This window comes from Sminthopsis crassicaudata, chromosome 1, assembly GCF_048593235.1.
Source record: "Sminthopsis crassicaudata isolate SCR6 chromosome 1, ASM4859323v1, whole genome shotgun sequence".
NCBI classification, from domain to species: Eukaryota; Metazoa; Chordata; class Mammalia; order Dasyuromorphia; family Dasyuridae; genus Sminthopsis; species Sminthopsis crassicaudata.
The window spans coordinates 392,395,220-392,408,311 of NC_133617.1; the positions used below are offsets into that span (position 1 = coordinate 392,395,220).

The 13,092-nt window shown below is 39.2% G+C and overlaps 1 protein-coding gene across 10 annotated transcripts in view; it reads right to left on the reverse strand.

The window, feature by feature from the left end:
- Positions 1-8,650, reverse strand: part of SSTR5 (somatostatin receptor 5) — a 360,218-nt gene extending 351,568 nt beyond the window's left edge. For 8 of the 10 annotated variants that reach the window (XR_012484441.1, XR_012484442.1, XM_074279703.1 and 5 more), the window contains exon 1: positions 8,560-8,650. The gene's annotated coding sequence lies outside the window, so the exon portion shown is untranslated. The remainder of the gene's footprint in view (positions 1-8,559) is intronic. The other 2 variants (XM_074279706.1, XM_074279704.1) reach the window with 2 other exon arrangements.
- Positions 8,651-13,092: the final 4,442 nt, after the last annotated feature.

Sequence of the window (13,092 nt, forward strand, 5' to 3'; positions counted from 1 at the left end):
TCCACAATTGCAATCACTAATGATTATCACCTCTACATCTTAAACAATTAACAAAAAGGGATATTTACTGAAAAGATATCATAAGAATAAAGTACAAATATTTCTTCCCTGCACTTTGTGGGCACATTCTCCCATATGTTGCCTCATTTGGGGGGAGAAATTCATTTCTACAAAGCATTTGCTACTATCAAGTTTATTTCTGAAAGTGACCTGGCTGCTGTAGCTAAGCTTCCTCTTGACTTGCCTTTGATCTAATACTGATGCAAACCATAGGAACTTTACTCCTTATCAAGTTAATACATTTGAAGTATCTGGCATACAAACTGGCTCCCAGACCTCTTGTGCTTTATTCTCCAAAAATTTCAAAGTTCACCTGGTCTACCCATTCTGGAGAACATTATAAAACTTTATCTAAAGAGCAATCAGACCCTTTGACCCAGCGATACTACTGCTAGGTCTATATCTAAAAGAGATCAAAGTAAAAAGAAAAGTATCTATTTGTTAAAAAAAAATTATAACAGCTCTTTTTGTAGCATCAAAGAATTGGAAATAGAAGGGATATCTACTAATTGGTGGAAGAGCTAAACAAATTATGTTCTATGATTGTGATGAAATACTATTGAGCTACAAGAAATGATGAAGGACTGGTTTCAGGAAAAACCTAGGAAGACTTAACCTGAATTCATACAAAGTGAAGTAAGGAGAACCAGGAGATCATCATACACAATAATAGCAATATTGAAAGGATGACCAACTCTGAAAGATTTAACTACTATGATTAACTACAATGATCTTAAGACAATTCCAAAGGACTCATGATGAACTCTAAATACAGCTTGAAGTATATGTTTTCATTTTATTTTTCTTGGGTTTTTTTGCAACATAACTAATATAAAAATATGTTTTGCATAATTTCTAGTGCATAATTGATATTATATTGCTTGCTTTCTCAGTGAGTGGGGGAGAGTGTGGAGGAAGAGAAAAAATTCAGAACACAAAAATCTTTTTACATGAATGTTAAAAATAAATTTTCAAAGTTCACAAGGTAATAGCATTTTTTCATTTCTAGCCCAAGGACTGAAAAGAACCAATACAACCGGAATAGAAGCAATAGCAGCATTTTGTGTTCATGGTTTTATTTTAACCAAGGTGGCAAAGGCTAAGCCTTTTTTTCCCCTTGTTTTTTCTCCCCACCTAGAGGATTTACAGCAGTTTTCCCTCCTCCCTTAAGTGCAGTCAGTTACCCATCATCAAACTCTTAGAATCACTCCACTTTTCTTTCTCCCTCATCACCCACATTCTCTGTGCCAGACCCTGCAGCTCCATCCACCACAGTATCTTTTGTACCTGTCCTCACCTTGTCCCTCTCTCTGCCACCAGCTTTTCAGGTCCTCGGCTCTTAGAGAAGCTACTGTAATCGCTGCCTGACTGATCTCGCTGCCTTGCCTTTCTACCTACGTCTTATCCTTCACACAAGCTGCCAAAATAATTTCTGATCTTGTGACTTGTCATGATCCTTTAAGACAGGGATTCTTGACCTTTTTGTGTCATAGAAAGCTTGGCAGTCAGACCTATGTGTTATGAAATTATTTTGGCAGCTGTGTGAAGGATAAGAAGTAGGTAAAGAAACAAGAGAAAGACAGAGACACAGAGAGACAGAAAGAGACAGAGAGACAGAGAGACAGAAGGGAGACCGAGTGTCTCTATTCTCACCCAAGCAAGAATTGTGTGACTACTCTTGGGATAATTTCAGTTCTGATCAGTTCAGCACCAGAAGCTTTAACCTTCTCTGCTTTTCTATTTTAGGCTGATTCAGTCTTCCTAATGATATTGGCTCTGGACTTAGATCAGACATTTTATCAATTTCAGCCCTAATTCAGCTCAGAATTCCTAAACTCCAAGGATCCACCAGCCTCAGCTTCCCCCAGTAGCAAAGCTTACAGGCATTGGCCACCCCGTGGACTTCCATATAATTCTAACAGCTCTAGATTGAGGGCAGTAGCTCAGGGCCCTGAAAGAGTTAACACATCCCCAAAGGTGAGTTCATCACTCCATCATCCCTCTCAGGAAGATCAGGTATTAGTAATCCCTTTTAACAACTGTCTTATACTCCACCATCTCTTTTCCTGTGTCAGACCTTGCAGGACTGTTCCTCTAGGTTGAACTTAAAAAGGAATAATGACAAAGTGGCAAGGTGTTTGAGGTTCAGAAGGTGCTAGCCAGGCCAACGAAGGGTCTGGGGTGCAATTACCGGGTCTCCCAAAGGCTTAGCTCATAGATTCAATCCATTGTTTCACTGCTCTGGTGTCCATGTTCCCTGTCTCTAAAAAGATTATAGTGGCTGTCCCAGACCTGTTTGTCAAGGATGTCTTAAGAATAAATAAGTTGTTCTATGTAAAGAGCCCAGAACTCCTCAGGACAAGGTGCTATATAAGTTCTAGATGTGATGAGAAAAGCGATATATCAAAGGAAGAGAAAAAGAGAAAAGAGAAAAACAATATATCTAAGGAAGCTGCAGTGACCAAATTGAATAGGGAACCAGACATAAATATAACTTTTCAATTATCTGCATGGAAGGAGGTGAGACTTGATATAAAAAATTCTCTGAAAGTAACCCACCAGAAAATATTTTTTTCTTTCTTCTGGAATAATTCATTGATTTCTGTTTTCAGTGGATTTTACCTTCTAGGTAATATTGAATTTGCATTCCCTGTGGGCAGAGGGGACCCAGGAGGAGGCCAGGTGGAAGCTAGGTGGTAAATGTTGAATCTTGGCTGAGGGCGGCCTCCCAATAGTCACAGAGGCAAATAATTAAGAGCTAACCACATGTTCCATAGCCCTAATACCCTAAAGCCAGTCAATCACTTACCAATACCAGACAATGCTTACAAATGTGGAGGTGCAGTATAATGGAATGAGTTAACTCATCCACAAAATGAAGAGGTTAATAATAGCTTATAATAACTAACATTTATATAGTATTTATTATGTGTCAGGTACTGTGCTAAGTGTTTTATAATTATTATCTCACTTGATCCTCACAACTACTCTGGGAGGGAGGTGCTGTTATTATCATTCTCATTTTATGGCTGGGGAAACTGAGGCAAACTTTGATTACGTGACCTAGCAAGGGTTGTTTAGTGTCTGAGCCCAGATTTGAATTGCTATGATCACCAGAGTTATGATCCTATAAAGAAGACTATCTGATTGGTCATTCCTCTTAAGCCACAGATTTTCTTGAAGAATCTGATGACCACAAACCCCAAACTCATGATTATCTTTTCAGTGGGGGTAAAGAAAGGGGTGGTGACAGAGCCATAACTGAGAGCCAGCCACACACATAGTCACCGCATCTCAGGGGGGAAAATGGGCCCATCCCTTGAATGCTCACTCTTTTCAGTCCTCAAATGACTCAGGCTTGGGGGCAGATTCATCCTGTATAATGCCTCTGGCCAGGGCTGACAGTCCAGGTATATTACAATGTGGGAACAGATCTCCTGAGCCATCTTTCACTTTCCACACTGAAACTTAGCAAGCATTTGGTTTGGCCCTTTTCCCAGACATGCTTCCTTCAACAAGAGGTTCAGACTCAAAAGGTCTGAAATCAGTTGTTCAGGTCCAGGTTAAATGCAAAAGTTGCATAATTGTAATATAATGGAGGAGTTAATTCAGGAGCCAGGTGGTTTAGGGCATCTGTGCATCCCCTTCTTTACGGTCATAATGACTTCTGCAAGCTTGTCATTCCATTGTTTCCTTCTCCATTCCCTTATTTCCCTCTCCATCCTCTCAGGGAGCAAAGTTTATCCCTGTTTTGCATCCACTGCTCCGAAAAGCTTTTGATTTGTATGGGAATGCATCCTGTCATCATGGGATACATCATTCAGCTCACTGCCCCTGGCCTTCCTAGCCACCCCACCCCTCTGAAGTCATTTTTCCACCCGGGTAATCTCCATGTGGCCCACACCCCTTGGAAAAAGCCACCAGGAACACCTAAAAAGAGAGCCAGAGGTCGTTTTCCTCTAAGTAGCCAGAGCTTTGGTTAATGGAGAAACTGAAAGGGAGCTGTCTCTGTGGGAGAGGAGGGAATTAGACCAAGAAGAAATTTAAAACAGGAGTTGATCTTATCGACAGCCAAGGGAAGCAAGCTGTCATGGATGCTTGAATCAGGCAGAGCAGGAATAGAGAGAAATTCAACAGTTCCCTTTTTGTGCTTTGTCCAATATACCCTGTAATAAATAAGTCCCTGGTAAAGGAGGAAATCATTAAGGCTATTAGCCCATTCCACAGAGAGACACGGTGAGACAGAGTACTCTTTCCTGACCTATTTGAAGAAGAACCCAAGAGCCTTCTGTCTTGTTTTCTTGTCCCAATTCTCTCCTGCCCCAGTAATCTTCCTTCTGCATAAATTTCCTCCTGACACTCCTTACTCAAACTCCTTCTGAGACTCCCAGTTGCCTTTTGAATAAAATCTAAACTCCTCAGCCTGCCATCCAAGGCTTCATAATCCAGAACTACCCTCTATTTCAATTGTATTTTACACTGTGCCCTATCACATGTTGTGTGTGTATGTATATATAAATATATATACATACATACATACTAAATTGGGCGATTAATCATTCTTTATTTATATATCATAGGCTAAAAGATCTAAAGTTGTAAGGGATATCATTTAACCCACACTCTTCAATTTACAGATGAGAAAACTGAGGCCCAGACAGGTTAAACAATTTACTCAAGTTCACAAGGATAGTAAATAAAAGATAAGGGATTTGAACTCAAGTCCTTTGTCCCAGAATCAATGTTCTTTCCATTATAGTGCACCAGGTATGTCTTTGCTAGCCACAGCTCTGGATTCCTATGTTACCCTCCTTAGACCCTCACACCAGACGGAATTCTACAAGCTCTTCACGGCTCATAAAAAAAGATACAAAATGCCCTATCCTCCAGAAAGCCTCACGAGTGCATACAGTGGATAATGTTCTTTTCCTCCTTGGACTTCACTTTGTTTATGCCTCTAGGCTCACAGATTACAAGGCTGAAGACTGGTTTTGTGAGGAAGAAGCCTAATGTGCATGTGTCTATTAACTCAACATGCAAATGGGTCCAAGGACAGCCATGACCTTAGCGTAAATGCACACTGTGGCCCAATGTCGTCATTGCAAAGGAGAGGCTCCATGTGAAGTATTCACAGATGGGGCTGCTAGAAATGCACATTTAAGCAGTATTTCTGTTTTAGTCACTGTGGTCCTGTGACCGCTCCAGTCTCGGTGTGTGGCCGCTTGTGTGCAGTCTCCAGACTTCTTTCTCCACCATATCCCACAACCTTCTTCACCACTGGTCTCCAAAAACCTTCTCACTCTTGAACCTCCATTTTAAATAGCAGTCCAAGATAGCCTTATTCACTCTTTCATTCCTCTCTTTTCCAGTCTCTCTATGCTCTCCACACACAAACTCCAAATGGGACGAATCTAATCTATTTCCAAAACCTATATTACATAATCCATCCAGGGCCAAGCCAAACTAGTCCAGGAGGATAAAGGGAGGGCTTCAGGTTGGAAGCAAAAACCAAGTGGTAAAATTGCAAAGCTTCCACTCCCACGTCTGGTAGGATTATAGAGACAAGAACTCCGCCAGTGAAAGAGAAAAGGAAAGAAGAAAGTGCAACAAACTAAAAACTGTACTCCCTTTCCATGGGCTTAACGGAGCAGAAGGACAACTGAGAGCTGGGACATTCGGATCTGAATGATGCCAAAGAAGAAGAGAAGGGAGAAAGGAAGAGAAAAGGGAAAGAAGAAGGGAGGGAGAAAGAAGAAGAAGGGAAGGGAGAAGGAAGGAGGAAAGGAAGGGAGAAGGGAGGGAGAAGTGAAAGGAGAGGAAAGGGAGAAGCGAAAGGAGAAGGGAGAAGGAAGGGAGAAAGGAAGAAACTTTTATTTGAGTGATTAAAACAATTTAAGTACAAAATAGATGAAAAGTAAATCCAGAATAATTAAAGGGTTATGTTAGCAGTTTAGGGGATCAGGAAAGACTTCCTGTAGAAGGTAACTAGCCCATAAGCTGAGATCCCATTCCAAGAAGGAAGTACAACCTATACAAAGGCACACTACTGGGAGATGAAACAAGCATGTATCAGTAAAAAGGAGGAGGCTGGTTTTCCTGGGACCTGAAAGAAGAACAGATGGGAGTAACGAGAATGGCCCCAGAAGGGTCACTTGGCTCTGAACTTGTCCAAGGCTACACAGCAAATCTGTATCACAACCAGGATCAGACTCAGAGCTGAGGGCCCACCTAATGTTCTTTTCAAAAGAGGCTCTCAATGCCACAGGAGTTTGCATTTGATGCTTGGGGCAACAGTGAGCCACTAGAACTTTTTGAGCAAGGAAATAACATGGTCAGAATCTCACATAAGGAAGCTCAATTTCAAAGCTACATGGAGGATGGAGTAGAGAGGGGAGAAACCAGAGATAGGGAGAAAGATGAAATGGACTGTCATAAGAGTCTGGGGAAGAGGTGATGAGGGCCATTGGAGCAAGGATGTGAGAGAAGAGTAAAATCAGATGCAAAGGACTTCTTGGCTAATTAGAAATCTGGTATGAGAGTGAAGGAAGAGTCAAGAATGACTAAATATTGCAAAACTGAGTGACGAGAAGGATAGTGGGGGCCCTAATAGAAACAGGAGCATTACAAGGAGGAGTGGGTTTGAGGAGGAAAGATGAGTTTTGTTTAGAATTGTGGAGTTTAAGATTTTAACTTAGTGAAATTCTTTTCACTCTTTGTGATGAGGTCCTGGGTAACTAGATGGGGTTGGCAGAGGAAGCCTGAAGTACTAATAAGATTTTAATACTCTCTAAGGCAAGCTTGGAAGGGCCCTGATGGGGATCAACTCGGACTTATACTCCCATCCCTGTGGAGGTCTAGGGAAACCCCATCTTACTATATCTAATCAGAAAGCCAAGTTATGATGTCAAAATCCCCAAAGTTAAATTTCTCTTATAAATCTGCCCATGCTCTTTGGCATCTTTGCTGAATTCCTTTAGCCTGCAAAGCATGTTCTGCCTCCTGGCATTTTTCTTCTCACCGTTCTTCCCATACCTCAAGGTATCTTTCTCCTTGTTGTAGTTAACTTTTTTAGGTGCTAAATTCCTCTATGGATTTAGCCTTTTGGTTAATGACATTCTCCCACCTCATTCTCCTAGTTAATTGTAGGTTCCACAAGAGAACTTTTCTTTTCCCTTGTTAATTATTAATTATTAAAACCCCTGTCCTTGCTAACCATATGGCCTCCCAATATTATTTTATATTTACCATAGCCATATTTACCTCTTAATTTTGTTCTGTAACCTCTTCTTATAAATAAAGATACCTTTTGGCAAAGCAAACACCATTGTGAATGCTTCACACCTAGCACCTTGTATTCAAACTAGGAGTTGCTACTCCAACCTAGTCATCTGGGCCTCAGTTTCTCCCCTTTATAAATGGAAGAAGTTGGATTAAATAAAAATAGTATCTAGCATTTATATAGCTCTTACTATGTGCTAGGCTCAGAGGTTAAGAGGATTTCAACTGTTCCATCCTCAAAACAATACTGGGTGGTAAGTGCTATTATTAACCCCATTTTAAAGATGAAGAAACTTCAGCTTATTAAGGAAAATTATATCAAGAATCTTGTCAGCATGGGGCAGTTAGATGGCACAGTGAATAGAATTCAAATTCACCTTCAGACACTTAACACTTACTAGCTGTATGATTGCCTCACCAAAAAAAAAAAAAAAAAAAATCTTGTCAGCAGTGACTAAGAGAGAGACCCTACTGTGATTGTCACAGAACAATCTATTCCCTTTACCTTTATGGAAACAGTGCGCTCTATGAGCAAAGCAAAATTGAATTAGCTCAGAAAAAAATTTTAGATGCGCAAAGTTAGAGAATCCATTCCAAATTTTCATAGGCACTATTTATGCCTGACCTATGGCAGAGCATTCTGAACTTGTGTTAGTCTGATCAGCCACAGTCAGATACATTAACTTGACTCTAACATAGTGATTTTGGTTTTCTTCGAGAACGAAGGACAACAACCAACCAACATGCAGGGTTAGAGACACATGGGAGATAGTTAATGTCAAAGCTAAAAAGGTCATTGAGTCTAACTCTCTCCTTTATGGTAAGAGAAACAAACTCAGAGAACGGATTATTTGTCCAAGACCAGTATCAGAGCCAGAACTGAAATCTAAATCCACTGAAACCAGTCTAATGCTCTCTATTCCAAATACATTGTAAAATGTACTGGATTTGGTAGTTAGGAGACCCAGGTTTGAGTCTCAGTTCTGATATTTACTGATTGTATGATCCTAGGATAATCATTTCCCTGAACTTCTATAAAATTAAAATTAGCTTCACAGAAAACTGCTTTGGAACCTTAAAAGTACTCCCTACCACACACTCTTCAACCCAGTGATAACTGATCTCCTGGATATTCCAAGAACAAAACATTCCTATCTGAAAGCCATGATCAGAAGAAAAAAAGAGCTTAGACATCATATTCAAGAAATTTTCAAGAATTACCTTCATATCTAGATCCAACTCACTTCCAGTTGATCAATGATGGACAGAAATAACTGCACCCAGAGAAGGAACACTGGGAAGTGAATGTAAATTGTTAGCACTACTGTCTATCTACCCAGGTTATTTATACCTTCGGAAGCTAATAATTAATGTGCAACAAGAAAATGGTATTTACACACATATATTGTATCTAGGTTATATTGTAACAGATGTAAAATGTATGGGATTGCCTGTCATCGGGGGGAGGGAGTGGAGGGAGGGAGGGGATAATTTGGAAAAATGAATAAAAAAAAAAAAAAAGAAAACAAAATTAAACCAAAGAAAACCAAAAAAAAAAAAATAATAATTACCTTCATATCTTAGATCCATAGGTAAAAAAGAAATTAGGGGGAATCTACCAATCATCTCTTAAAAGAGATCTCAAAATGAAAAGTCCCAAATATATAATAGTCACATTCCAGAGCTTCCAGGTCAAAGAGAAAATATTTCCTGCAGCCAGAAAGAATCATGGAAACACAGACAAGATCACACAAGATTTAGCAGCTTCTACTTAAAGGAGAGGAGCATTTGGAATATGGTATTCCAGAAAGCAAAGGAGCTAGGATTACAACCAAGAATAACTTAGCCAAATTTAGTATAATTCTTTAGAGAAAAAGTAATTTTAATAAAATAGAGGACTTTCAAGCATTCTTGATAAAAAAAAAAAAAAGACTAGAACTGAATCGAAACTTTGACACAAAACTCAAAAGAAACAAAAAAAAGTAAACATAAAAGAGCAATCAAAAGGCACTTAATAAAGTTAAACTATTTACATTCCTATATGAGAAGATAATACATGTAACTCCTAATAATTTTATCATTATTAGGCCAATTAGAAAAATTCTACTTAAGAGTGCATGAGGGTGAGTCAACTATGTTGGGATGCTCTCCAAAAAACAAAAATGGAAGTAAGAAAAAAGAAAGGGAAGGGAAATGAAGAATGGGGGAAACTTCTTCACATAAAAGATGTATGTAAGGAAAAACTTGTATAGTAGAGAAAAATGGCAGATAGGGGATGTCAGGGCAATGTTTAGACCTCACTTTCAATCAGAATTAGTTCAAAAAAGTAAGAATAGGTATACACATACTTGGAATAGAAGTCTGTCTTAGTATATAGGGGCACAGGAAGTAGAATGAATAAGAAATTTGGGGAAGGAATAACGAAAGGAAGGGTAGATTAAAAGAGGCAGTGGTCAGAAGAAGAACAGACTTTTGAGATAAGAACAAGCTAAAAAAGAAAGAAAAAAGGGTAACCAGAAGAAAATGGGGGTAGAGGGAAATATAGAGTTAATAATCATAATTGTGAAAGATGTTAGTAGCATCAAACACCATTTTCTTTGGCTCCTGCAGCAACTAGATAGAATGTGTATCTAAAAGTCCCATGTATAGAGTCACCTCTGATTTGTACTGTTAGAGAGAATCCCTGGCTGAGAGCAGACAACCCAGTGCCATGACAAGAAATTCTGACACCTGGGGAAAATTCATTTGGGGGCCCAGTGGATATCACAGAGGACAGTCTGAGTGAAGGTTCAAGCCAAGGAAGTCCAAGAGTCCAACACTCTAGAAGTACTTGGGTTGAAAAAAAAAAAAAGAAAAAGAAAAAGAAAAGTCTTGGGCAAGACAGCCCAGGAATCTCTTGGGCTAGTCTTTATAATAAGTACTAGGGGCAGTGGCCATCATGAAAGGAAACTTGAATCCCCAGCTCCCATAGATGCTAGTGACCTAGTGGAAAGTCCTAGTTGCTGCATGCTAGTTATAGGTCTGCCATTGACTTTTACTACTCCTAGGTGCTCTGTGTTATTCTCCTGATTAAATTCAAACATTCTCTCTAGAGGCATGGCCTTTCTCACCCACCCTCCAAACTATCCCAAACAGATGATTAAAAACAAATGACTTAAGTATGCTAGATGTCAGCCAGTTGGATTTAATGAGTGAGTTATTGACTATTATTAGCTAAACGTCAATTAATGGTTAGAAATTAGTTCCTCCAGTTTTCAAACACTTGCATTATTGTGTACATGTCCAGAGCCAAATCTGAAATTTGTTTTTAATGACCAGTGAGCAGAAAATGAGCAACTTGTTAAATTTCAACAGGTCAGACAATCATCCTGCATTCAGGGCAAGATGCCTTTGTGACAACTTGGTTTGAAAAAAGGCGGATGGAAATATTTTCTAGGAAAGGTGTTTTGTTTGGGGGAGTTATTCTGGGATACTTGTTAGTTGGTTTGGGGCTGTTATTTTTTAAAAGAAAACTCTCCATCCAGACTGTTCAGGAACAAAATAAACTATCTTACTTGGAAGGAATGATTTCCAAGGGTGTTGCTGATTTTAAGAAGGCCAGGTCTTTTGCTTCCGCTAAGATCCCAGACTCTCAGCCATTTCCTCCTTCCCTCTCTGTCCCTGCTCATCCTGGGACACAGAACTGGGGAACAGTTCACACCCTGACCTCTTCCATACCCTTCTCATCAGCCTGAAATTATAAAGATTTTAATTAATGAAAACTTTCTATCACATGTATAACAAAGATATGTACTTTGAGTCTTATTTGTATATAGAAGGAGAGCAAAATTTAACTCACCCATTTGCCCTAATGCATCATATCTTTGGCAACTCCCTTACTGGAATGACTATAGAATAATGGGACTATTTCCAGGATGTTCTGGCCTGTAGAGTCAGGCCTAATCAACAATGAAATAGGCTAAGGAAAAAGCAGTGTATCTACTGTAGCTGCTCTAGAAGTGGTTCTAGGCCCACTTGTCCCACTGACTCTGTATAATTTTAAGGAATATGTTTAAAATCTCTTGACCTCAGTTTTTCTGTCTGCAAAATGAGAGAGTTGGATGGAATAATCTCTAAATGTGCTTCTAATTTTACAAAGCTTATAAGTTCAAAGTCTCCCACTATTTTCTCCATGTTCTACCTTACTTTAGCTCCTTCCATCTCTTTAAAATTTCTGCACCAGAATAAAACCAGAGCATTGCCCAAGAGTGTTGAAATTCTGCAGACACAAACATTAATTTCTTTAATGGTAAAGAAGCCACTGTAGTAATTAAATGCCCCTCCACCTGTCCAACTGTCTTATATAGCCTTCGAACTTTTTTAAATTTATGAATTAGAAAGATGACTTGAAGCAAAGTTCATGTTTGTGCTACAAATGACTAGTCACAAATCTACTCCAATAAAACCTATTCTCAGAAAAAACTCTGAGATCAGCTTTGATGCCTCAGTGTGACTCTAAGTCAATATCTTACTCCTTCTTAGGAGTTTTTGCTCTTTAAATTGTTTGTCTAAAGAGTAAGAGTCGGGACTAGAATGTCGGACATCTTGGAAAGGAAATTCAGATAGTGACCAGAAGGAGAATCTTCCCAACACAGTCACGCCACTAATTTCCCACTGTCTGAAGCCAGCCCAACTGGTTTCATTCCAACTTGACTTGGGATACCTTTAGTGAAGCTGTATGTAAGGAAGTCAGGAGAAAATTTGACCCCCATATGACTTGTAAGTGATACTAAGCAGACCCCACTGTCACTTCAGAATCTCATTAAGAGATCCTCTCCTTAAAGCTATTCCAAAGTCAAATTTGATTTTTTTGTGAATTAGAACCAAAGAATTCAGAACCAGAACTCTTGAGACTATTCAGTTGCCAAAATACATTCTCTTCATAGGTTAAAAAAAAAGGGGGGGGGAGGAAGCTCAAAGGTCATCTGTTATTGTTGTTATTCAGTTGTGACTGCCTCTCTGGGACTTCCATTTGAAGTTTTCTTGACAAAAGTACTGTAATGGTTTGCCATTTCCTTCTCCAGCTCATCTTACAAATGAGGAAACTGAGGCAAACAGAGTTAAGTGATTTGCCCAGGATCACATAGCCAATAAGTGTCTGAGGCCAGATTTGAAATCAGAAAGATGAGTTTCCTATGTACTATGTACTATGGTAGCATGTAGCAGCTAGTGCTTAGTTGACCTGAAAGTATTTGGTGGAAGAAGAAGGATGCTTCCCTGGACTTCCCTGTTGAAGGCAGTGAATGCTGAACCTTCTGTTTTTGCTACATCTTCAAACCTAAAATTCTCTTTAGAAAAGTTAATTAATTTTAATTGGTTAAATGGAATTGGGGAATTATTCAATAGTGGTTAATAGTGGGGAAAGAACAGACCAGAATGGAGGCTAAAGCTGATAAAGTTTAAGAAGGAATACCATTCTGCTCTTCAGGTGTACTCCTAACTTCTTCCAAGAAGTGAACCTGACTTGCTCTAGGAAAGTGAGTTCAAAGTATTTCACAAAATACGAAATAAATATAAGATAACTGGGGAGAAATCAGGGAACTAGTAGCAAGGGAAGAAAGGAAGCAAGTATTTTTTTTAATTATAGTTTTTATTTACCAGATATATACATGGGTAATTTCACAACATTGACAATTGCCAAACCTTTTGTTCTAATTTTTCCCCTCCTTCCCCCCCCCCGAGATGACAGGTTGACCAATACATGTTACATATGTT